The sequence below is a fragment of the Palaemon carinicauda genome, chromosome 17, assembly GCF_036898095.1.
Source record: "Palaemon carinicauda isolate YSFRI2023 chromosome 17, ASM3689809v2, whole genome shotgun sequence".
Classification (NCBI taxonomy): Eukaryota; Metazoa; Arthropoda; class Malacostraca; order Decapoda; family Palaemonidae; genus Palaemon; species Palaemon carinicauda.
The window spans coordinates 25,443,349-25,468,348 of record NC_090741.1 but is presented as its reverse complement, the minus strand read 5'-3'; positions in this window follow the sequence as shown (position 1 = coordinate 25,468,348).

Genomic DNA, 25,000 nt, shown 5'->3' with positions numbered 1-25,000 from the left:
TATATATATATATATATATATATATATATATATTTAACCTATACACATGTTTATCTGTAGTTAGAGACCGGAAAGACGTTGGTTTTGATTGCTTATGTTGTATAGGTGTAAGGCTTTCCCTTTTACCACCTATGTAACATACATGTATTTCCAGATATGGAATACAACTGGGCTAAGATATGTCATAATTCCTTGATCAGGGGTTAGCTAAAGAGAAATTTGGAAATTAATGACAATTGTTTACCATTAAATAGCAACTAAGTCCATGCTGAGGTCTTATAGCTTTAGCGCCAACCAGTTTGCCAAGACACTATTACACTGTTACATTTCGGTAATAACCAATTTTTTTGTTTTTTTTCTAATTTTGCGAGTGAATAGTTATTTGATAAACGAGAGACAACATATTTGCAACTAACTTTATTCCAACGCAGCATAAGTATAAATACAAGTTGTTTCATGTAATAATGACACAAAAATCTCAAACACGATGACTTATGTCCATAAATGAAAAGAGAGGTTATTATTGGGAGCAGAGAGTAATAACAATAATGTGCAAAAAGCAGAAATAGTGGTACATTGCACGAGCGTTTGTGATACACATGCGGTGAATGCCAACCAACCCCCCTAAAAGAGACGTACCTGTGAAAGAGGGCACCCGCTCTGGAGAGGCCCATTGTAGGTGCAATCTTGCATGAAATACGCCGGTTTTAGGCAATCATTAGTGACCCAGTATTTTTTGCCACGAAAATTGAGTAACAACCCTTTCGTTGTTCGACAGATCACGAGGAACGAGCCCATGTAAGGGAACGTTAGAGGTAGCTTGCCGGTGTTGTTGCACAAGAAAACGTGCAATGCCATGTGCAAATCTGTTGGTATGAGCTGCTTGGCTGGGGTTTTGTAAGTCTGGCGGCTTATAGTAAATATCCCTGTAATGGGACGTAGGTGCTGGAGAATGTCGTAGAAGCTTGCAGACGGAAAAAAAATATTCGGCAGGAACGACCAACAGGTCACCATTCACCATTTCAGCTTCCAAGACATACCGGGCGTCTAAAGAGTGGTCCTGGCTCCCAGGAGGACCCAGGTAAGCTGGGTAAACCAGTTGGAGTCCTTGCAGCGAGACATCATAGCTGCCTTGAGGATATGGTGAAAACGTTCAACAACACCTTTTGCTAGAGGGATGCATGTGGTTGTTTGATGAAGGGTTATACCCAGGATATTTGCTAAAGATTGAGAGATGAAATTGGTACCCCTGTTGGAAATGATATGGTCATGGATGTAAAATCTTGCTATCCATCCTGAGAGAAGGGCAGATGTACACTAGGGGGCCGCTGCAGTTTCCATGGGAATGACTCAAGGCCAACGATTGCTGTGGGCAGGGGATATAGAATATTAGCATAAATATGGGCAAAGTGCCGCTGAGGTTGAGGAAAGGAGCCCATATATTGATGAGATCAAAGTGATGGGTTGATAGAGATGGTTTGGGCATGCTTTTTGCACTCACCATGATGAATTAGCTCAGCAAACATTTATCTGAGCTACAAAAGACAATTGCACAGTTGGAAGACCCAGGCCTACATGGCTGAGGACTATGAAGCGTGAAATAGAAAATAATAAATGGAGAAGTATTGAATTAAAATCTCAATATAGAGACGACTAGCGAAATCTAGCCGAGGCCCATTTCCGTCAATAAGCATAGGAAGAGCTTATGATGATGATGATATTCATATGATTATAAATGTAAAATGGAAAAGAGAGAGAGAGAGAGAGAGAGAGAGAGAGAGAGAGAGAGAGAGAGAGAGAGAGAGAGAGAGAGAGAGAGAGAGAGAGAGAAGTGTTTTTGACACACTATATTCCATGATTTGTGCATAATTTGTGGTTTAGCCTTAAAAAAGAAGGCCAGAATGTGATTGTGATGTTATTACTCCCTTTTTATTAGTTTCATCTCATGAATATTGACTAGCAGTGGCTGAATCCCTTATTAGAATTTTAGCTTAGATTAAAGAATTATAATGTTATGTTGAATGAAGGGAACCCTAACAGATCTCAAATAATGACTACAGTAAGTCAAGGGCAGAGTTTTCTCAAAATTCTGATTTTTTCACTAACAATGTCTGTGTATCTATATATAACATTTAAGATTCTTGATGTGATTAATAATTGTAAATATACTTTTAGGAAACAACCCAATCGGATTCCTCGTCAATTGCGCATATAAAATTATATATTGAGAATATATTTTTAGTCTTTTTGGTGATTAATCTATTTCAAGATGTATTTAAATTCTTCCATTTAAAACAAATTTAGAAAATTGTTTTCCTATTTAGTCTTCAAATGCAGAGTCATTTGAATCTGTTGGACATACACTTGTATTCTACTAAATTTTTGATCAAAGATCATATTCTTAATATTTTACACCATCATTCATTTCGTACTTTGTTCCTCTTTCATAAGGGTTTTCCTATTTCTATCCAAAAAATTTTATTCAGATCAGCCAGATTGGGATTTCTAGTACGTAGTACCATGTATGTAGTTAATTCTAAAAGTTTGCCTTTTACCATTATAAATTCGATACTACAAGTAATATATAAGTTTTATTCCAGTTATTATTATTATTATTATTATTATTATTATTATTATTATTATTATTAGCCAAGCTGCAACCCTAGCTGGAAAAGCAAGAAGATATAATCCCAAGGGTTCCATCGGGGAAAAATAGCTCATTGAGAAAAAGAAGTAAGGAAATAAATAAATAACGAAAAAAAAAATCATTCTAAAAACAGTAATAACGTCAAAATAGATGTGTTATTTAGAAACTATTAAAAGACTTATGTCAGCCTGTTCAACATAAAAACATTTGCTGCAACTTTGAACTTGAAGTTCTACTGATTCAACTACCCGATTAGGAAGATCATTCCACAACTTGGTCAAAGCTGGAATAAAACTCGTAGTGTACTGTGTAGTAGTGAGCCTAATGATGGAAAAGGCCTGAATTTTATAATTAACTGCCTGCCTAGTATTACGAACAGGATGGAACTGTCCAGAGGATACGAATATAAATGATGGTAAGAATTATGAAAAATCTTATGCAAAATACATATTGAACTAATGAACGACGGTGCCAGAGATTAATATCTAGATCAGGAATAAGAAATTCAATAGACAGTAAGTTTCTGTCCAACAAATTAAGACGAGAATAAGCAGCTGAAGACCAGGCAGGAGAACAATATTCTTAAAAAGGTAGAATGAAAAAATTAAAACACTTCTTCAGAATAGATTGATCACCGAAAGTCTTAAAAGATTTCCTTAATAAGCCCATTTTCTGTGCAATTGAAGAAGTCATAGACCTAATGTGTTTCTCAAAAGTAAATTTTCTGTCAAAAATCCCACCTAATATTTCAAAAGAATCTTACAAAGTTCAAGAAACATTATCAATGCTGAGATCCGGATGTTAAGGAGCCAGGGTCCTTGACCTACTTATAATCATACTCTGAGTTTTGTTAGAATTCAAATTCATACTCCATAATTTGCATCATGCACTAATTTTACATACATCCCTCTTAAGGGATTCAGCAACCCCAGATCTACATTCAGGGGATGGAATTTATGCAGAGTGTAGCATCATCTACATATGCAACAAACTTGTTTTCTAAGCCAAACCACATGTCCTGTGTATATAGTATGAAAAGTAATGGACCAAGAACATTATTATTATTATTATTATTATTATTCTTATTATTATTATTATTATTATTATTATTATTATTAGCCAAGCTACAACCCTAGCTGCTAAAGCAAGATGCTATAAGCCCAAGGGCTCCAATAGGAAAAAATAACCCAGTGAGGAAAGGAAATAAGGAAATAAATAAATTATGAGAACAAGTTATCAATAAATCATTCTAAAACAGTAACAACGTAAAAACAGATATGTCCTATATAAACTATTAACAACGTCAAAAACAGATATGTCATATATAAACTATAAAAAGACTCATGTCAGCCTGGTCAACATAAAAACATTTACTGCAACTTTGAACATTTGAAGTTCTACTGATTCAACTACCCGATTGAGAAGATCATTCCACAACTTGGAAACAGCTGGAATAAAACTTCTAGAATACTGTGTAGTATTGAGCCTTATGATGGAGAAGGCCTGGTTATTAGAATTAACTGCCTGCCTAGTATTACGAACAGGATAGAATTGTCCAGGGAACACCAGATATCATATAGCAATACTCACTATGGTGCCCATCAACAACAACTCTTTGAGATCTAATACTTACAAAATCAATAACAGAGCTAAGAAACGACCCAACCACTTCCAATTATTTGAGTTAGAAAACAAGTGCCTCATGATAAACACGGTTAAAGGCACCACTAAAATCAAGGCCAATCATACGAACTTCCTGCCCACAATCAAGGAATTTCTTAACAGCATTGGATATTGTAAGAAGGCCTTCACATGCTCCAGGGCGTTTACGAAAACTAAATTGCAAACTAGGGAGTAGATGATTACCGTCAGCAAACCTATTAAGATGTTTTGCCAGAAGACGTTCAAAAACTTTAGAGGGAAAATAGCACCTGAAAAGCATGTAACCAAAGGAATGGCAAGTTAGATAAAGATTTTTTTATTTAAATCATAAAAAGGCATTATTGAATAAATAAAATATTACTTGCTTTTCTAGATTAATAATGTTTCATAATTACATTACATAGTTTCCCCGCTCATTTGAATGGAAAGTTTCATGATTATATACATATATGTATATTTAAACTAACACTCACACGCACACACACACACACACACACACACACACATATATATATATATATATATATATATATATATATATATATATATATATATATATATATATAAATATATATATATATATATATATATATATATATAAATATATATATATATATATATATATATATATATATATATATATATATATATATATATATATATGCTCATGTACGTGCTTACAAGGATGACTAAAATAGATTAAACGAGAAAAGATGGTATGTCTTTCTTTACGAGGACTTTTGAAGAAACCAGGGAATTAGAAATCCTTCTTTCAAAATCTGAAATAACTCAAAATGGAAATGACCATAGAAAATTTTTAAGTACATTGAATTATCAAATCTGTTTATGTGTCCGTTTGTTTGATAATCGGCTTGAAACATGGCGCAAAAATGTTCGGGAAATGGTCTAGATTTAAACTTCCGCAACACTGAAAATATTGACAATCATTCATATCATGATATGAAAAATGCGTTAAGCCCACGTGATAATCTCTCTCTCTCTCTCTCTCTCTCTCTCTCTCCTCTCTCTCTCTCTCTCTCTCTCTCTCTCTCTCTCTCTCTCTCTCTCTCTCCATAACTTATAAAACTCAAAATGTTGAATGTTTTTAAAAACTTATCTTGATATATAGTGAGAGAGAGAGAGAGAGAGAGAGAGAGAGAGAGAGAGAGAGAGAGAGAGAGAGAGAGAGAGAGAGAACACTTAATTATATACAATGTCAAAAATAAATTAAATTGTGATGTGATCGAATCTTTTAAGCTTCAGTTTAATGGCGTGTTATCAGATGGTGAATGGTGAAAATATGTTGAATTATTTGTGAATGATTGCAATACCAATGGCTTTAATAAATGGATGTCAGTGCAATATTGATATATCCTAAAGACAAAGATTTTTCTGGCTTTTCAATTAATACAAGTGGAAAAAAAACTTGGTAATATTGTATGTTTAATGTAATCGCATAGTGCCTATATTTATTCTTTCCCACGATGATACTTAGCTCAAAATATATTTATTTTTCTATTTCTCCACTATCCTGAACTAAATTTAATATACCTAAATTAGGATATATAAATTTGCATAGAAATTCCATATTTGACTCTCAAATTTACGGTAAAATCAACCATTTTCCCGAACCAATTTGATTTTAGACACATTTTAAGCGTATTTCTAAACCTTCCAAGGAACACACTTTTGGTTTTCTTTAATTGGGCATTTGGCTATCAAATGTTTTTTTTTAAATCATGGAATTGTAAATTTTAGTTGTATTTTTCGTCTGAAACGTAGAAGTCGATTTAATTTCTTTTGCTTAAGGCCTCTCCGAAACTCAACAATCTATTATGAATTGTCATATATTAGCAAATGTTGTTGGAATATTGAACAATACCCTGGGTACATTGCCATTCTAAATGGATTGCTGCTCGTTTATGTTTGCTACGAATGAAACAGAAAAATTTATTTGTAGTTTTCCTGATAACAAGGAAGAATTTCTGCGCCCTTATCCTTTTAGGGCAGCATGAAATAAACAACAATTTCGTATATTTTTGTAATTAATAAGAGTTAGGTTGGCCAAGACACCAGCCACCATTGAGATACTACCGCTAGATAGTTATTAAGTCCCATGACTGAAAAGACAATATAACATTGAATCCATTTCTGGTTATGGCACATTTTCCCTTTGCCTATATATACACGTAATAGTCTGGCCTATTCTTTAAACATTAACGTCTTTCCTCATGAACCTGAGAACACTAAGAAAACCAAAAAATATGTTCTCACTTAAGGGATTAATTACTGCATTGTAATTGTTCAATGGCTACGTTCCACTTCATAAGGGTAGAAGAGTCTCTTTAGCTATAATAAGCAGATATTCAAGGAGAATGACAATCCAAAATTAAACCATTGTTTTCTAGTTTGGGGTAGTACATTAACCTCTGTACCATGGTCTTTCACTGTCTTGGGTTCGAATTTTCTTGCTTGCGGATACACTCAAGAGACCCAATTCTATCCGTTTCCTTATTTCTTTGTCTCACTGAGATATTTTTCCCAGCCGCTTTTCGAATTAGGGTTGTACTTTTACTACTACCACTACTACTACTACTACTGCTACTACTACTACTACTACTACTACTACTACTACTACTACTACTATTAATAATAATAATAATAATAATAATAATAATAATAATAGTAATAATGATAATCATAATAATAATCGCTGCCTCAGATGCATTGATCTAATACTCTGTCTTCTCAATGGTTCTTATCATCTTCTTTTCAGGATCACTGCATACAGCCAGTAATTGGGCAAAATTCATCCCTTATGGTGGCTAGTTAAATTCAAGAATAATTGGCAAATCAAGGTTGGAATTCAAAGTTTACAATTTAGGTAAAATTTACAAATGGGGTGAAAGAATTCATTGAACAAGCTACGGATTCGGGAGTGATGTATTCCTTCCTCAGGTTAGATGGGTAGAAACGATGAAAGCTCCTTCCTTATATATGGCAATTGTGGTTTAGGCAGAGAGTTAGCAAAAATTACAGTGGCTTCCTCGGGCGTCGTAGGCAAAGTGAATAGTGAGATTGATAGAATGGTGGGTTGTCATTGGCTAAGCAGCTCGTCTAGAGCTGCTGTAGTTCAGTCACACTGCCTTCCCACTCACTCATGGGTGATGAGTTACAATCTTGTCCTCCGGCAGCTGGGCTGTGATTGGAGGGAGCACTCACCAAGAGGGTATTCATGCTAGGCAGGCTGTCCTGTCGCTGATCAAACCTGTCTTGGTCAGTAGTGCCTTGATCAGTAGAGTTTGTTTGGTTGGAGATGTCATGTTTTGTAGGGTTACTCGTCAGTGTGTTCCATCGACAAGAGGGGAGAAGGAACATTTCCAAGATAGTATTAAGGACCACTTTTTTCTCTGTATGAGCAGAGCTTCAAGTTTTCGAAGTCTTCTGCTATCTGAAGCACGGCCGATTATCTTAGTGTTCTTAATTATTTCTTCATATTCAATGTTGTTGTTGTGGGTGTGGAAGGCATGAGCTCTTATGACGCCTTGTTGAACGTGACAGGACAGTCTCTTGGACAAACACATGGTGGTCATTCCTTTGTAACGTTCAGAACATCCTGGAACAGGGCATATGTAGGAATAGACAACTTTGGTCTATCAAAGGATATCTTGAGTAGGTGGGGCTGTGCTGTTCCTCAAGATGAAGGACCTCATCTTGGTGGTTTGATAATAAATAATCAGCTTAACCTTTGTTTTTTTATCCACAAAGGAAATGTGGTTTTGTTTTTTATTATGTCTTTCTCAGGTTTTTTCACGATGCAGAAACCCTTTAAAGTAAAGGTTAATTGTGGTGGCAGTGTTCTCATTTGGCTGTTCGCCCTGTTACTATGTGTCCATGGCTAGCTTGATCTCACTGCTAACTTATCTGTTAGAGTGGCTATTGTTCACCAGTACATGGGCGACTCGGTCGAGTTTTTGATGTATTTCGTCCCAAGAGGAGAAGAAAGTGAGGGCCCTGTGTACATAGGCTTTGGTGGTGGAGGTTAGGGGGCTTAATTAAGACACTGGTATTCAATCTGGTAGGGTTAGGAGATATGAGTACATCAATGAATAGCAGGCATCCATCATTGCTATGCTCGGCAGTAAACTTCAGGGAACTGCATTCCTCAAATGTCCTGCGGAGAGTCTCGATGTCCTGGATAGAAGGTGCTATGACAAAATTATTGTCTATGCATCTCACCTATATGTCTGGACAATATATCTGTGAGAAAACCCTCTCTTAGACAAATCCCATATAACAGTCGTCAAAGAGCACACCAAGGGGAGAGGCCTTTGCTATACCATCCTTCTGTATGTATGTGTGGCCCTTATGTGTGGTTAAAGGGGCCTTCCTAGTACATATTTAAAGGAGGGTGCAGAGGGCCTCCTAAGCAATGTTCAGGGTTAGAGTACAAGGGTCCCTGTAGCCTCTCTCCACGATCTAGTCGATGGTCTATCCAACAGGTACATTTGTATAGGAGACTCCACGTCCAAAGAAGCGATGGTGCCACTGCTGGGGGATCCTTCCAGCTTACTGAGGAATTCAGTAGATATGGTGACGCTGTACTCGTCTGTAACATAAAAAGTCAAAAGGCTGTTGAGTCATTTTGCCAGGTGGTTGGTCAGCTTCTAGCACTGGCTGATAATAGGTAGCAGTGGGTTGCCGTTCTTATGTGTCTTCACATTGCCATAGAGGTAACCAGGGCTAGAATCCCCAGTGATGGTCTGGAAGTGAATGGCATTTGTGGCTGCATTAATGGTTTTAACAGTCACGTTAGTTTCTTTCTTGATCTCCTCCATGGGGGTGTAGGATGTAGAGGATTAATTTTTGTTTTTATTTTTATTTATTTTTTGGTTTGCCAAATCCAAGAGAGAGAGAGAGAGAGAGAGAGAGAGAGAGAGAGAGAGAGAGAGAGAGAGAGAGAGAGAGAGAGAGAGAGAGTGTCAGCAAGCGATAGGTAGTTAGTGTATTGATTGTTTGTTGTGTGAAAGAGTGTTGGTATAAATGAGGTTGTTTGTTTATTTTTTAACTAGGTTAGGACAGTGGTGCACATCTTAGGCAAGTGATTATTTTGATTTGACTGCAGCTAGAGGCAGTTGTGTGCTTTGAGTGCTGTATAACTATTTTATATTATTTTTCAACCAGCATGGAAGTGTTCATTTATTTCAAAAGCTATAATTTCTCCTTTGGAGAGAGTTTCCTTGAATGTTAAATTGAATGTGGATAATGTGGCTTGTGATAAGGAACTTGATACGACCACTCAGGATTATATAATTGTTGATGACCCGGACTGAATGAACTTTCGATTGCTGTTGTTGTTGATAATGATGATGATGATGATGATTATAACCACGACCCTAATCAGGGAGGCAGCTGTGGCAAATTGCCAAAAAGTGTAGTGTTACCCACAGAGCTGTGATAGTTTGCCGAGAAAGAGAGTTCGGCTTTCTGTGGATGATTGTTGGTGTCGCAATATTTATAAACACATATTTTCTGTTGGTGTGCGCGTAATTTTTTTAGGTTTACCAGGTGTTTTTTTTTGGGGGGGGGTATTTGAATGATGTTACGTGTTTTTTTATATCTAGTGGTTAAGTTCATAATTAGTTTTAAGTGTGATTATTTTGATTGTGAATGGTTTTGGGTTAAGCATTTTAGTATTAAGTTGATGATTCGTTTTAAGTACGGTTATTCTTATGATTGCTGGTTCGGTTTAGTTTTAAGAAATGTAGTTTTAAAGTTATGTTTTGTTTTTAGGGCCTTTTTGTCCAAGATTCCCGCTGCTGATAATGTAAGGGGAAAGTTTGTGCTGAGGAGACATTTGTCTGTTTAGAGTGTTCAAGGGTGTGAGGGTTGTTCTTGTAATATCCCGTCACAAGGAGAGCCTTTCAAACTTGGAAGAATCTCCCAGTATCAGATTGAGTGTCCTGTGATACTCTTCCGTGTCAATTAAGACAAAGTAAACACTCTGGTTTGCTCTCCTCACGGTCACATGGGCCTCCTTTTTCAGCTCCTTGGCTGCCTGCCCTATGTCACTGGAGATCATAAAATAAGTGTATCGCCCACGATCTGTAAGAGCTTCAGACAAAAGCATGTGCAGGTGGTTATGAGTAGTTCTTAGGGTCCCATTCTCCTGGTGGCTGAGGATAGAGTCGATTAAAACTTCGAATTCTATCTTCTTGTCTGTGGGTTTGGGGTGTGATATGATGTTACAGTTGAGACCCAGCCAGAGGATATCATCCTGTGTGGAATTAGGGGTATATTGATATAGTCCTGCTTGCTTTCAGATATACCAGGGGTTCTCAACCGGGGTCCACATGGACCCTAGGTGTCCATGGAATATTTCTGGGGGTCCACAGGCAAAACGTAACAAATTGGGGGTCCACAGTGATATTTTGGTGGTACATGTTGAAAACCAACTCATGATGGTTTTTATTATTAAAAATTTAATTTCTACTGCAATTTTGGCTGGACAATTTTACAAGGTCAAGAAAGAAGTGGAAGCTGCCTTCCCTAATAGGATGGACTATAGTCTCCTTAGGGAATTTATTCCAGAAATACTTCAATCTGTCGAATCCTTCTAATTTATATTCGACCGAAAGAAATAATATTAGGGGAAAGACATCCTTTTCGACCAAAAACAATCTGACCAAGCTTCAAGTTAATCCTCTGCCCTGGAATATTGACGGGCTTAGTCAAGAGTGAGGACAAATTCTTTATGTTGAGACAAAAAGGATTACTAGGAGGTAGGTAGATTACTTACCCTGTGGATCAACTATATGGGAAATTTATTAAAAAGTGAATTCACCCAAGCAGTTGACTTCAGTCTAAAATTGAACTCCATCGTTGAAAGATAAGAGATATTAAGAAGTTCCTAATATAGACATTCAATCGTATTTTTTTTTCAATTTCTGCATTTCAATAATGAAAAAATCACTTCCCAGTATAAAAGTATAAAAAGACTAAAGAGAAAAATGGCAAATTTTTCCCGTTTTGATACAAGTTTTAAATATCAATTCATATATTGTCAATTATCTGAATATAATTATCAGCTTTGAGGAAGTAAAAATTTTCAATGGTGACCCTAATGATAATAGTGAATGACTTGTGTAATTTTTTTAATCATTTAAGTTATTTTAACTATAATATTTCTATTTACCAGTTTTACCTCAAACACTTAACTTGCACTCTGTTTCTAATTATGTGTTATATTTGTCGAAAAATATATAAAAATGAATAGCAATACATATACTTAGATATGAAATACAATAATTTCATTACCAGCTGTATACATATAGTTTATATATATATATATATATATATATATATATATATATATATATAATATATATATATATATATATATACTTATACATAATAATATTATATATATATATATATATATATATATATATATATATATATATATATATATATATATATATATATACATATATATACATATATATATACTTATATATATATGTATATATATATATATATATATATATATATATATATATATACATACATATATATATATATATATATATATATATATATATATATATATATATATATATATATATATATATATATATATATATATATATATATATATATATATATATATATATATATATATATATAATCATATTTTTTTCTTTTCCAGCCATCCCATGGCTACTCCAAATAAAAAGAAGTGCCGATTGTATTCCGTTGAATATTTGTCTTACGGATTTATTCAAGCACCACATAATGGAACAAAACCAATGTGCCTCATATGTATAGATGTACTTTCAAATGATAGTATGAAACCTTGTAAACTAAGAATCCATCTAGAAAAGAAGCACACAGGAAAGAAAGATCACCCAGTAGAATACTTTGAAAAACTTCGTGATGATTTCCAAACTAGAAAAACAGTGTCTCAAGTGTTTAACAACAAAATTAGTAAAATGTGTTATGGTTTACTGGCATCATATGAAACTAGCAAAATAATAGCAAAAGCAGGAAAACCTCATAATGTTGGTGAAACAGTAATTCTATATACAGTGTCTGTTATAATTTCGTCAGTTATGAAACATAATGCAAGTGAAATTATTAATATTCTTCCTTTAAGCAACTCTTCTGTGTCACGACGCATTGATGAAATGGTAGATTATGTATAAAAACAATTGATATCCCATTTGCAAATGAAACAGTTTGCCCTTCAACTTGATGAATCCACTTTAAGAGATAATGAGTCCATTTTATTAGCATATGTTAGATTCAACAGTGATGAAGGACACAAAGAGGAGATTCATTTTGCTAGAAGTCTTATGACAGACACAAAAGGTGAAACAATTTTTAATGAAGTTGTTACTTATTTCCAGCAAAACAATATTCCACTCAAAAATATAATCGCTTGTGCTACTGATGGTGCACCTTCGATGACAGGCAGATACAAAGGTTTTATTTCACATTTGAAAAAAGCTGTCCCAGAAGTATTTTGTATTCACTGTGTGATACACTGTCAACACTTAATTGCAAATAAATTGAATGCACGTCTGCATGATGCCCTTACTGTCGTAATACAAGTAGTTAACCCTATCAAATCAAATTCTATCAGAGACCGCCTTTTTTCATGAATTATGTAAGCAAAATGGGAAAGAGTTTTAAAGGCTTGTATCACATACAGAGGTGAGATGGCTATCAAAGGGAAATTATCTTCAGCGTTTCAATGCACTTTGGGATTCTATTGTTTCCTTTCTTGTGTAACGCGCCGAGAGAAGGTTGTGAACTCAAAGGCAGTAGGAAAGCAACTGAGTTAATTTATTATAGAACACTCTCCTTTATATACAAAACCTCAAGGCAACAGGAAATTACATGTTCAAGAAACAGACAATGTTACATAGGAGAAACGCAGACATGTTTATTCTGGTTCTTTTTAGTGCAAGGGAAGAGCGAAGATACAAGCATAATATATACAAAATGAATTATGTACGATCGTGTGACACACGGTTGGTACATGGCTCCCTCCCCCTAAAAATAATGACATACTGTACATGTTAAATAGGGCGCCCTGATCTAGAGAGGCAAACTGTAGGGAGGTCATCTGGCAGAAGATAAGCAGGTTTTAGACAATCGATGGAGACCCAGTCTTCTTTGCCACGAATGTTAAGTAAGAATGCTTTCGGACTGCGGCAGATCACAAGGAAAGGGCCCATGTTAGGGGGCGTTTGCGGAGGCTTGCTAGTGTCGTTACGCAGGAAGACGTGCGTTGCAGAGGGCAAGTCTGTTGGAATGTGATGCTTCACTGGGGGCTTGTAAGTCTGGCGGCATGGAGTAAATTTTCCCACGACGTGACGTATGCGCTGGAGATCGTCAGAGGGTGTTGTAGAAGGAAAAAATTCGGCAGGGACGACCAACGGGTCGCCATACACCATTTCAGCTGCCGAGAAGTCAAGGGCATCTTTAGGAGCGGTCCTTAGTCCAAGGAGGACCCAGGGAAGCTGAGTAAACCAGTTGGAATCCTTGCAGCGGAACATCAAAACGGCTTTGAGGGTGCGATGAAAACGTTCAACCATTCCAATGACAGCGGGGTTGTAGGCCGTTGTCTGATGTAGGGTGATGCCCAGGAGATTCGCTAATGATATCCACAATTGAGAGGCGAAAGTGGTTCCCCTGTCGGAAGTAATATGCTCAGGGATACCAAATCTTGCAATCCATCCAGAGAGTAAGGCAGATGTACATGAGGTGAACGTTACAGTTTCCATGGGAATAGCTTAAGCCAACGAGTGGAGCGGTCGATGACGGTAAACAGGTAACGATGTCCTTGTGATGTGGGTATGGGTCCTAAAACGTCGGCGTGAATGTGTGCGAAACGACACTGAGGTTGAGGAAAGGTGCCCACTCCTGAATCCGTGTGTCGATGTACTTTGAAAGTTTGGCAAGAAGTGCAGGCGCGGACTCAATCCTTAGCATCATTAAAAAAGCCGTGCCAAATGAACTTTGCCTTCAGCAGCTGTGCAGTAGAACGGCACGAGGGATGTGAAAGGCCGTGAATGAAATCAAACACCTGCTGGCGCATGGGAGCAGGAATCCAAGGTCGCAGTCTACCAGTACTGACGTCACAGAGGAGGGTGGTGTTGGAGTCTTTGAGGGGGAAGTCTTCCCAACAGAGGGACATGCAGGATGTCCTACATGCTTCATACTCTGGAACCTGTCGTTAGACTTCAGCCAGGGCATTGTAATCCAATCCCAGTTGAAGGGCAGCCAACGTGTTTCTTGAAAGGGCATCGGCAACGTGATTCATTTTCCTAGGGACATATTGAAGGGTGCAATTATATTTAGCCACGGCGGAGAGATGTCGGCGTTGCCGAGCGTACCAGACATCAGACTGTCGAGTAAAGGCGTGCACCAGAGGCATGTGGTCTGTGCGAATGACGAAGGGCGCACCTTCTAAGAAATGGCGAAAGTGACGGACAGCCAAGTGCACCGCCAGCAATTCTCGATCGAAGGTAGAATAACCCGATTCTGCCTTGGACAGATTTCTGCTGAAGAAGGCCAATAGGCGGGGCAAGCCGTTGACCACCTGCTCGAGTACTGCACCAATAGCGAGGTCGCTGGCATCGGTGGAGAGAAGGAGAGGGGCGTGTGGGATAGGAAAAGTGAGAGCCGCAGCAGTTGATAGGGCCTTCTTTGCATTGCATAAGGCTGCTTCTTGAAGGGGACCCCACTTCAGGTCCTTTGGCTTGCCCTTGAGGGAGGCGTAGAGGGGAGCAAGAGTGGCGGCAATGGGTGGCAGAAAACGGTGATAATAGTTGATCATGCCCAAGAATTCCTGCAGAGCTCTGACGATCGAGGGCGCAGGGAAGTTCTGAACGGCTGCTACCTTCTCAGGGAGGGGGTGGACTCCTTCAGGAGTGATGCGGTGCCCTAAGAACAACACTTCGTTGGCGCAAAAGGTACACTTGTCGTACCGTACTACAAGGCCATTTTGTTGAAGGCGGTCGAGCACGATGCGCAGGTGACTGAGGTGTTCCTCTTTTGAGGAAGAAAACACAAGTATGTCGTCCACATAACATACACAGAAAGGGAGGTCACCTAAGATACAATCCATGAGACGTTGAAACGTGGCCCCAGCATTATGAAGGCCAAAACAGTAATAATTGAAGGTGTATGTACCAAACAGAGTGGTGATGGTAGTCTTGGGGATGTCATCTGGGTTCATAGGCACCTGATAATACCCCTTCAGGAGGTAGAGCGTAGAGAAAACCTTCGCTTTGTGCAGGTTGGAGGTCACATCGGCGATGTTTGGGAGGGGATAGTGATCCGGTTCTGTTTGCATGTTCAGGCGCCTGTAATTTCCGCACGGACGGAGGGAGCCGTCTTTCTTCAGAATGATGTGTAAGGGTGACGACCGTGGGCTGGAGGCTGTACAAACCGTGTTTCACACAATTTTACATAATTCCTTTTGTATATATTATGCTTTTATCTTCGCTCTTCCCTTGCACTAAAACGAACATGAAAATTCATGTCTGGTTTTTCCTCTGTAATATTGTCTGTCTTGTGAACTTGTTATGTCCGGTTGCCTTGAGGTTTTGTATATAAGGAGAGTGTTCTACAATAATATAACTCAGTCGATTGCTTCCTGCCTTTGAATTCACAACCCTCTCTCGGCTCCGTCACAAGGCCTTTTGGCAAAGGCCCATTCCCACCATTTCGGCGAACGTCAGTTTGGTGGCTGCCAATCGTTCCGGTGCCAGACGTCATAATTATGCGAAGACTGGGGGTCCCGTCATCTTGATATGGTGAAAAATACCGTGCTTGGCAGGAACCATGGGCGTTTGGCGAAATTCTGGACGGAAAACTTCCGGGTACGACGTGAGGAGGTGGCCGTAGCCATCCGTGGGTGCGCTAATGTGGAGAGCGAGGTTAGAGGGGCCAGGTTGAATAGGCACCGACAAGTACGAGTCTGCATTGACCAATCTTCGTTGGCGACATCGACCAGAAGGTGGAAATGAGAGAGGAAATCCGCACAGAGGATTGGCATGGTGACGTCAGCAACGAGAAACTTCCAATTGAATTTACCGTTTCTGAACGATAATGTGAGGTTTTCGTAACCGTAGGTGGGTATCGCAGATCCGTTGGCAGCTACCAAGCGGACGTCGGCAGATGTAGATAGACTACATCGTGTCTTGAAGAGTTTCCTTGGCAAAAGAGAACGACAAGCACCCGTGTCTACTAAAAATCGCACGCACGTTCCTACATCATGTAAAAAGAAAAGATTAGAAACATGGGAGGCCACCGCCACGAGCGATGGCCTACTTACACGTTTTTTGGCCACTGACAATCCTCGGCACATTTCTTCGCGGTTGCCCCGAATCTGAAGTGGTAGTAGCAAAACTGCGGCGGATGGGAGGTAGTAAGTGGCTGTAGAAGTCGTTTGTTGGGGCGTGTGCGATTGGTGGGTGGTGGGCGGCTTTATCGCTGCTACGGCACGTCACGGAGTAGGCGCGTATGTCCTACGGCATTCATGTCAGCTTCGGTTGACGTTGAATAGGCATCCTCGTCGTCAGGGTGGAGGCGTTGATGGAGGTCTGGAAGTGGCTGTCCATAAGGGCGTCGGCTTTTGGTCATCAAGTCCTTTATGGGTAAACTATCGACATCGGGTATGGCAGCACGTATAGGTCCGGGTAAACGGCGTATCCAAAGGGCACGAAGTAGGTTCACCTCACGAGGAGAGCCGTCTGCGACAGGTTGAAGGCGAGCGATACTGGTCATTTCCCTGAGGGCAAGTGAATCCCTTTTGTCCCCCAACGGTTGTTGCGAGAGCTGAAAAAGCTTTGCTATACGGACGGCTAGTGACGGCAAGTACTGCTGCAGAAGGTATGTTTTGAGGGTGTCATACGCTATTGGGGTGTCTCCTTGTTCACAAAGCCAGTCGGATATTTCCGGGAAGGTGTCCTCGGGTATCGCCGCGGGAACATAATCTGCTTTGGTGGTTGAGCAAGTCACGCCCTTTATGCGAAACTGGACTTCTGCGCGCTGAAACCAAGTAAACGCCTCTCCGCTGGCGAACGATGAAACTTTCAAAGAAGCAGCCGCAGCGCCAACATCTGTAGATTCCACCATAGTACCAACGATGGAGCGGCGAGGGGGGTGGGTGTGGAAGGCGGTGGGAGCGAGTCGACTTCCGGGGTCACCAATGTAACGGGCCGAGAGAAGGTTGTGAACTCAAAGGCAGTAGGAAAGCAACTGAGTTAATTTATTATAGAACACTCCTTTATATACAAAACCTCAAGGCAACAGGAAATTACATGTTCGAGAAACAGACAATGTTACAAAGGAGAAACGCAGACATGTTTATTCCGGTTCTTTTTAGTGCGAGGGAAGAGCGAAGATACAAGCATGATATATACAAAAGAAATTATGTACGATCGTGTGACACACTGTTGGTACACTTGCTAATACACAACTTGGAGAACAGCTGATTGCAAATAAATATGATGTGTTTTTCTTATCAGATATATTTGAAAAATTTAATTCTCTTAATAAACAGCTCCAAGGAAAAGATTCCGATCTGATATCTAGTAGAAGCGCTATTGTTACTTTTCTGAGGAAACTACAGTTGTATAAAAATGTCCGCCGTCGTGCATTTGAACGGTTTCCTTGTTTGGCCTCTGTTAGCAGTGATTTAAAGATGAAGGTCTTGCATTATATGATTAATATATGGAAAATATGCATAAAGATATGGAAATTTGGTTTAGTGACCCACTCATAATGGTTATACCGACTTGGGTTTCAATTCCTTTCGAATTTAATGTTGCCTATATAGACATATCTTTGCAAGAGCCTCTTATCGAATTACAAAGTGATGAAATTATGCGTGCAAAATTCAAAGATGGAAAGTACAATGTATGGAAGACAAATGATGTTGCTACAAAGTACCTTTTGCTCTGGGATAGAGCACAGATCTATGTTATCACTTTTCCAACATTTATTAAAAGCTCGCAATAGACTTGACATTGTGAAAAGAGGTGATTTTCGACTATCATTAGCATCGATAGAACCAGACATAAAAAAACTCGCAGAGCAGCATCAACCTCAGGAATTTCATTGAAATAATATGCCTATATCTCTTTTTACCACATATTTCATTTTAACTGTTTATAAAAAAAAATAAATTAACCAGTGTACGTAAATGCTACAGTGAATTCAAATGCTTGATCTCTATTTTCCAACGGCTTGACCATGGAAGGAACATTATAATATTGTAATAAAATATACTGGTAAAGAATTAATATCACTATATTATTATTATTATCATCATTATTATTATTATTATTATTATTATTATTATTATTATTATTATTATTATTATTATTATTATTATTATTATTATTATTATTATTATTATTATCATTATTATTGATGTAGAATACTTTATTTGCGTTAAATTATTATGTATTTGAAAATAAAGCTTGATTATATACTGTTTGTTTGTTTATTAAAACCTCATAATTTATATTAGTGAAAAATAAAATATTGTCTTATGACCATTAGTTATGAAGGGGTCCACCAGGAAGAAAAGAAGGGAAAAGGGGTCCATGGGTAAAAAAAGGTTTAAAACCACTGATATGTACAAAGAACTATAATAAAGTGTATAAACATACAAACACACACACACACACACACACACATATATATATATATTATATATATATATATATATATATATATATATATATATATATATATATATATATATATTGTTGATGCCCAACGATTAACTGTAAATAATGTTTGTCGTCTAGTTATCGCGATGGTTAATGTTAAGGTTTGCTGTGTGGTAGTTTGCTGGTTCGAGTCTATGCTCGGCCATATGAATTGTTTACTTGGTGTTAGGTTGTTTTAGCTAATTTACGCATAGTTCTCGGTCACGTGAACTTTATGGTAATCCACAGTGTCTTCCTGTAAACAGATGAGGAAACTTATCAGTTTAAAAAGTGATTTCATACAGAACGAATATAACGAAAGTTGGTATTTACTGAGGAATATTTGGACCGTTTGTTATAGGAACACAATTTAATTGAATCACATCACGTCACTTCACATCACTTCAAGTTATGCTACATACGTCAAGTCTACATGTATAAACTCCTAACAATATAACCATATCGATGTTAACGTCATGGATCTAATAAAGAACTATATGTGCGTGTCAAAATTGTGTTTCTCCATCATTCACGTTAAGCAATAGAAGAATAGTGCATCAACATCGTTCAATTAAATTTTTAAACTACCATCAACGACTTATGCGTTAATTCTATAATAACTCTTATACGTGAGTCTTAAGAAGTGGAATTACTGCCTGTTATAAACAACTACAGACAAGATGGGGGGGGGGGGGTCTGATGAGACTGTTCAGAATAGTGCTCCCGTCGAAAACTCGGGTACGACAGTTGATATTCGAACATTAAAAAATAAATTGAGATCATCACTTGGCAACGTAACGAAAAAACGCAACGAACTCATAGGCCTCATGTCAAATCCGGACAACCTGCACTTGGTGAAAATGTGTCTAGAAGAATATAACGAAGCTTTCGATAAGTACAAAGAAAACTTCAATTGTGTCATGGATAACATCTCAGACGAATTGGAGGAGGGCCAGGAATTGTCCAGATATGAGACCAAGGAAATTAGCATTCTGCAATTCCGAAACCATACTGGGGAATGGATAGCTATAAACGAAAAACGACTTGAAGAAGACCTGGAGAGTCTTTTAAGCCGATCTGGTTCAAAACGTTCTTCCAAACGGCCTTCTTCCCTTCCTTCTGGCAAATCGGCTACGTCCGAAAAGGTGCGAGCCAAAGCACGCCTCGCCGAGTTGCTTGCCGAAAAAGAACTTGTGACGAAGAAAAAGGAACAGGAGGCAAAGACAGAAGAGATTCTATTGGATATCGAAATAGCCAAGGCTCGAGCAAAAGCACGTGTTTTTGCAGAAACCGAAAATGACATTGGCGACGGCAATGTTGGTAACAAGGACAATGAGACACATACCAGCATTATTGTGCAACGAGCCAACCATCATGACGTGAATGTTATGGTTGCTGGACCTAGTGTAGCTGCCCCTGGAATTTGTGCGAGTGAAGGTGCTAACACGGCTAGGGGTGGCAATATGGCTAACCAGGTTATACTCCCTGTCACCCAGGAAAATAGTGACAGCTTACCCAGTCTAAATCCCAGCACTGCACAAGAATTTGTTCCCAGAAATTCTTCAGAGACTGTTACTAACACTCTTGCAACTCCAGTCAACGCTTCGAATGCCAAGTCATCAACGTTTCCAAATCTAGAACAGTATACGTATCCGCCTGTAAATATACCTGTGAACAGTAACTTTGGTGCACCCTATCCACTGCCTAATTCACCTCCAGTTAACACCATACAGCAGCAGATTAGTGGTATCGCCACAGCTCTAGCTTTGCCTGCACCGCAAGTTCCCAAGTTTACCGGTGATCTTCTGGAATACAGTGACTTCATACTGGCGTTTCACACCAGGATCTCCTCTAGAACAGCCAGCAGCAGCGACAGACTTTACTACCTTCTACAGCATACAGACGGCGAACCTAAGGACCTCATCAGCAGCTGTATATACATGCAGGCAGACCAAGGATATAGTCGGGCAAGACAGTTGCTACAACAAGAGTATGGTGATCCTTATAAAGTATCCCTGGCATACTTGAAACAACTAAACGAGTGGAAGCCGATAAAACCAAACGAAGGGAAATGTCTGAAAAGATATTCGCATTACTTGCTAAAATGCTTCAGCGCCATGCAAACACTTACTCACCTGGCTGTTCTTGATCATGCACCGAACCTGCAGGTGGTAGTCCAGAAATTGCCAAGTTATCTCCAGAATAAATGGCGCGAAAAAGCCACAAACCGCAGACTCCTCGAGAACAGGTCTTCGTGCTTTGGTGACATTGTCCAGTTTGTTATTAACGCAGCAGAGTGTGTCAATGACCCAGTGTTCGGGAAAGAAGCAATGCATAGAGAACTGAATTCTAGTAAACCATCAAAAGGGAAACCAACAGAATCTGCATTTGCTATGCAAGTTAATCATGAGAGCCAAAGTAGAACTCGTGGTTTTAGGTCGCCCTCCTGTTTTTACTGCAGCAAAAATCACGATCTGGATAACTGTGCAGATTTCAGGCAGAAATCTCTCGGAGAGAAAAGAAAGTTTATTATAGAGCAGCGTAGATGCTTCAGTTGCTATGGTGTGAATCATACATCGAAGGGGTGCATGAACAAGCGAAAATGTCACAAATGTGGCAAAGGTCATCCTACGGCCATGCATATAGATGGCTTCAAACTACCTTGGAGGTCGGACTACTCTGACAGATCTTCATATTCTCAAAACCGTACAGAGGAATCCAGCCAAAACCCTCCAGATACCGCTACCAGCAACGTTATTTCTCATGATTCCTCCATGGTTCTTCAAGCAATAATACCTGTTCGTTTAAAGCAGAGGGGAACCAACCGAGAAGTTCTCACCTACGCCCTCTATGACCCAGGAAGCACAGGGTGCTTCCTATCAGAAGAACTGAAAGATGACTTGCAAGCTTCCGGTGTTCAAACAAATCTGCGTCTGAAAACTATGCATGGGGAAAGCATAGTCAAAAGCTACCTTGTCCAGGATCTCGTCGTCAGTGATATAAACGGCCAGAACGGTATACTGCTTCCAAAAACGTATTCCAGACAAGAAATTCCAGTGAGCCATGATCAAATACCCCGTCCAGAACTGTTACGACGCTGGCCATATCTTCACGACGTGGCAAAATCGATTCCTGAAATAATGCCAGAAATAGACATCGGTCTACTGATTGGCAGTAATTGCCCACTAGCAATGGAGCCTCTGAAAATCATATCAACAGACGGCAAAGGCCCATTCGCTCTGCAGTATCGTCACGGATGGACAGTAAGCTCCCTGGTAGAAGACAACAGAGTAACGTCTACACATCGAGTAAACAGTAATCGCATTGTGACCGAGGACATTGAGCAGGCTACTGAAATTATCTCCCCAAACAGAATACTGAATATTCTGGAAAGTGACTTTATTGATAGCCGGGTAGCAAGATATCCTGGAGAGAAAGGATTGTCTCCACAGGACACTACATTCCTGAAGAAGGCTGAAAGCAGTGTCGTGTTTAAAGACGGTCACTTTGAGATCCCTCTCCCTTTCAGGAATCAGAACTTAATGGTGCCAAATAATAAGATTCTTGCAATCAAACGAGCACTCTATCAAAAGAAGAAAATGCAAAAGGATCCCAAGTACCACTCCGACTACGTCAACTTCATTGACAAAATACTCCAGAATGACTATGCTGAACGTATCCCAGACTCCCTGCTCACAGCCAAATCTGGACATGTGTGGTACCTGCCCCATCATGGAGTGTACAATCAAAGAAAACCAGATAAAATTAGAGTGGTGTTTGACTGTAGTGCAAAATTTAATGGAATATCCTTAAACGATCAGTTGCTGCAAGGGCCTGATCTCACCAATTCTCTGATAGGTGTTCTAACCAGATTCAGAGAACACCAGGTAGCCTTCACTTGTGACGTGGAGTCTTTGTTCTACCAAGTGAAAGTACCCAAACACCAATACAACCATCTCAGATTCCTCTGGTGGCCAAACGGTGACATATCAAAAGAACTCGAAGAGTACTGGATGAAGGTACACCTGTTCGGCGCAGTGAGCTCACCAAGTATCGCCAACTACGCACTTAGACGTGTCGCAGATGAAGGAAGCAACTTAAGTTCAGAAGTCGCCCATACAATTAAGTGGAACTTTTACGTCGATGACTGTCTAAAGTCTGTACCCAGTGCCACCGAAGCCAGTTCTCTGATTGCTGAACTGACTGCCGCCTGCCGGGGGCTGTGGATTCAGACTGTGTAAATTTACTAGTAATGACGTCTCTGTCCTAAACACCATCCCAGCTGACGATCGATCAAAAGAGTTAAAGACAAGAGACATCAATTATGACCCTCTGCCTACCGAGCACGCCCTCGGAATACTTTGGGTCGTCGAAACGGACACATTTGGCTTCTCAGTGTTGTGGCCAGACAAACCACTGACAAGAAGAGGCATACTCTCCATAGTATCATCCATCTATGACCCCCTTGGTTTCGCTGCTCCATTTGTGCTGCTGGCAAAGCAAATACTGCAAGACCTCTGCAAAGAAACCAATCTCGCCTGGGATGACGAAGTGCCTGATGATCACCAGCGACGTTTCAAACAATGGATTAGTGAAGTCCCGAACCTTCAGAAGATAACAATCCCGAGATGTCTGAAGTTACCACAGCAAGCAAAAGATACGACTTTTCAGATGCACGTTTTCTCAGATGCCAGTACATCTGGGTATGGCGCTGTTGCATACCTAACCTCAAACGAGGGTGGATGTTCGAAAACTTCATTTCTCATCGGAAAAGCAAGGGTTGTTCCATTGAAAGCAACATCTATCCCACGGCTTGAACTCACAGCGGCTGCTGTAGCTGTAAATTTAGGACAGAAAATGACCCTTGAGCTTGATCTCCATCTCAACGAAATCTGCTATTACACAGATTCAACGACAGTCCTTTATTACATCAGAGCTGAGAGAAAGCGTTTTCCAGTGTTTGTGGCCAACAGAGTCCGTCAAATAAGAGACTTCAGCAACGCTAACCAGTGGAAGTACGTTAGCACCGATTTGAACCCAGCAGACATTGCATCACGTGGAGTAAGTTCTGTGATATCGTCAGACATGACTCGTTGGCTGGAAGGTCCGGATTTCTTGAATATGCCGGCTTCAGAATGCCCTGCAAAGATGCACCCCAGCAGCGAACTGCAGGTTACAGAAGAAGACTTAATGTCTTTAGTTACTACAACTACATCAGAAGAAGGATCACCATTTATGACTTTAATCACACATTTCTCCAGGTGGGAGAGACTGAAGAGAGCAGTAGCAGTATTCATAGCATTTTTGGCTTTCTTACAAAACAAAGAACAAACTATAAATTTAAGGACCGCACAGATCATGCAAAAGGCTGAAAAGGCAATCGTTTGCTTTATACAAAAGATCACCTTTGCAAACGAGGTCGAGAAACTCAAGAAAACAACCACGAAAGAAGACAAGAGAGAACACTCGCTACCAAAAACAAGTACGATATTCCGTCTCGACCCAGTGCTCATCGACGGAACTCTGCGAGTGGGAGGACGCCTCTCGAAAGCCGCAATGGACTCCGATGTGAAACATCCTATGCTACTGCCACAACATTCGCACGTCACCACTCTAATCGTACGAGATGCTCATGAGAAACTTGGCCATGCGGGTAGAAATCACACCATTGCAGCAATTAGAGAACGCTTTTGGATTGTTTCAATCAACTCTGCTGTCCGACGTCAACTCCACAAATGCATAACGTGCAGAAAAATGAGAAAGCCATGCCAAGAGCAAAAAATGTCCGACTTACCTCAAGATCGTCTCGAGCCAGCTCCACCATTTACATTCACAGGCGTAGACTTTTTCGGGCCGTTCATTATAAAAGAGGGCCGCAAGGAGCTCAAACGTTATGGCGTCATATTCACCTGTCTTGTCAGTCGCTCCATTCATCTGGAAGCTGCTAACAGTCTCG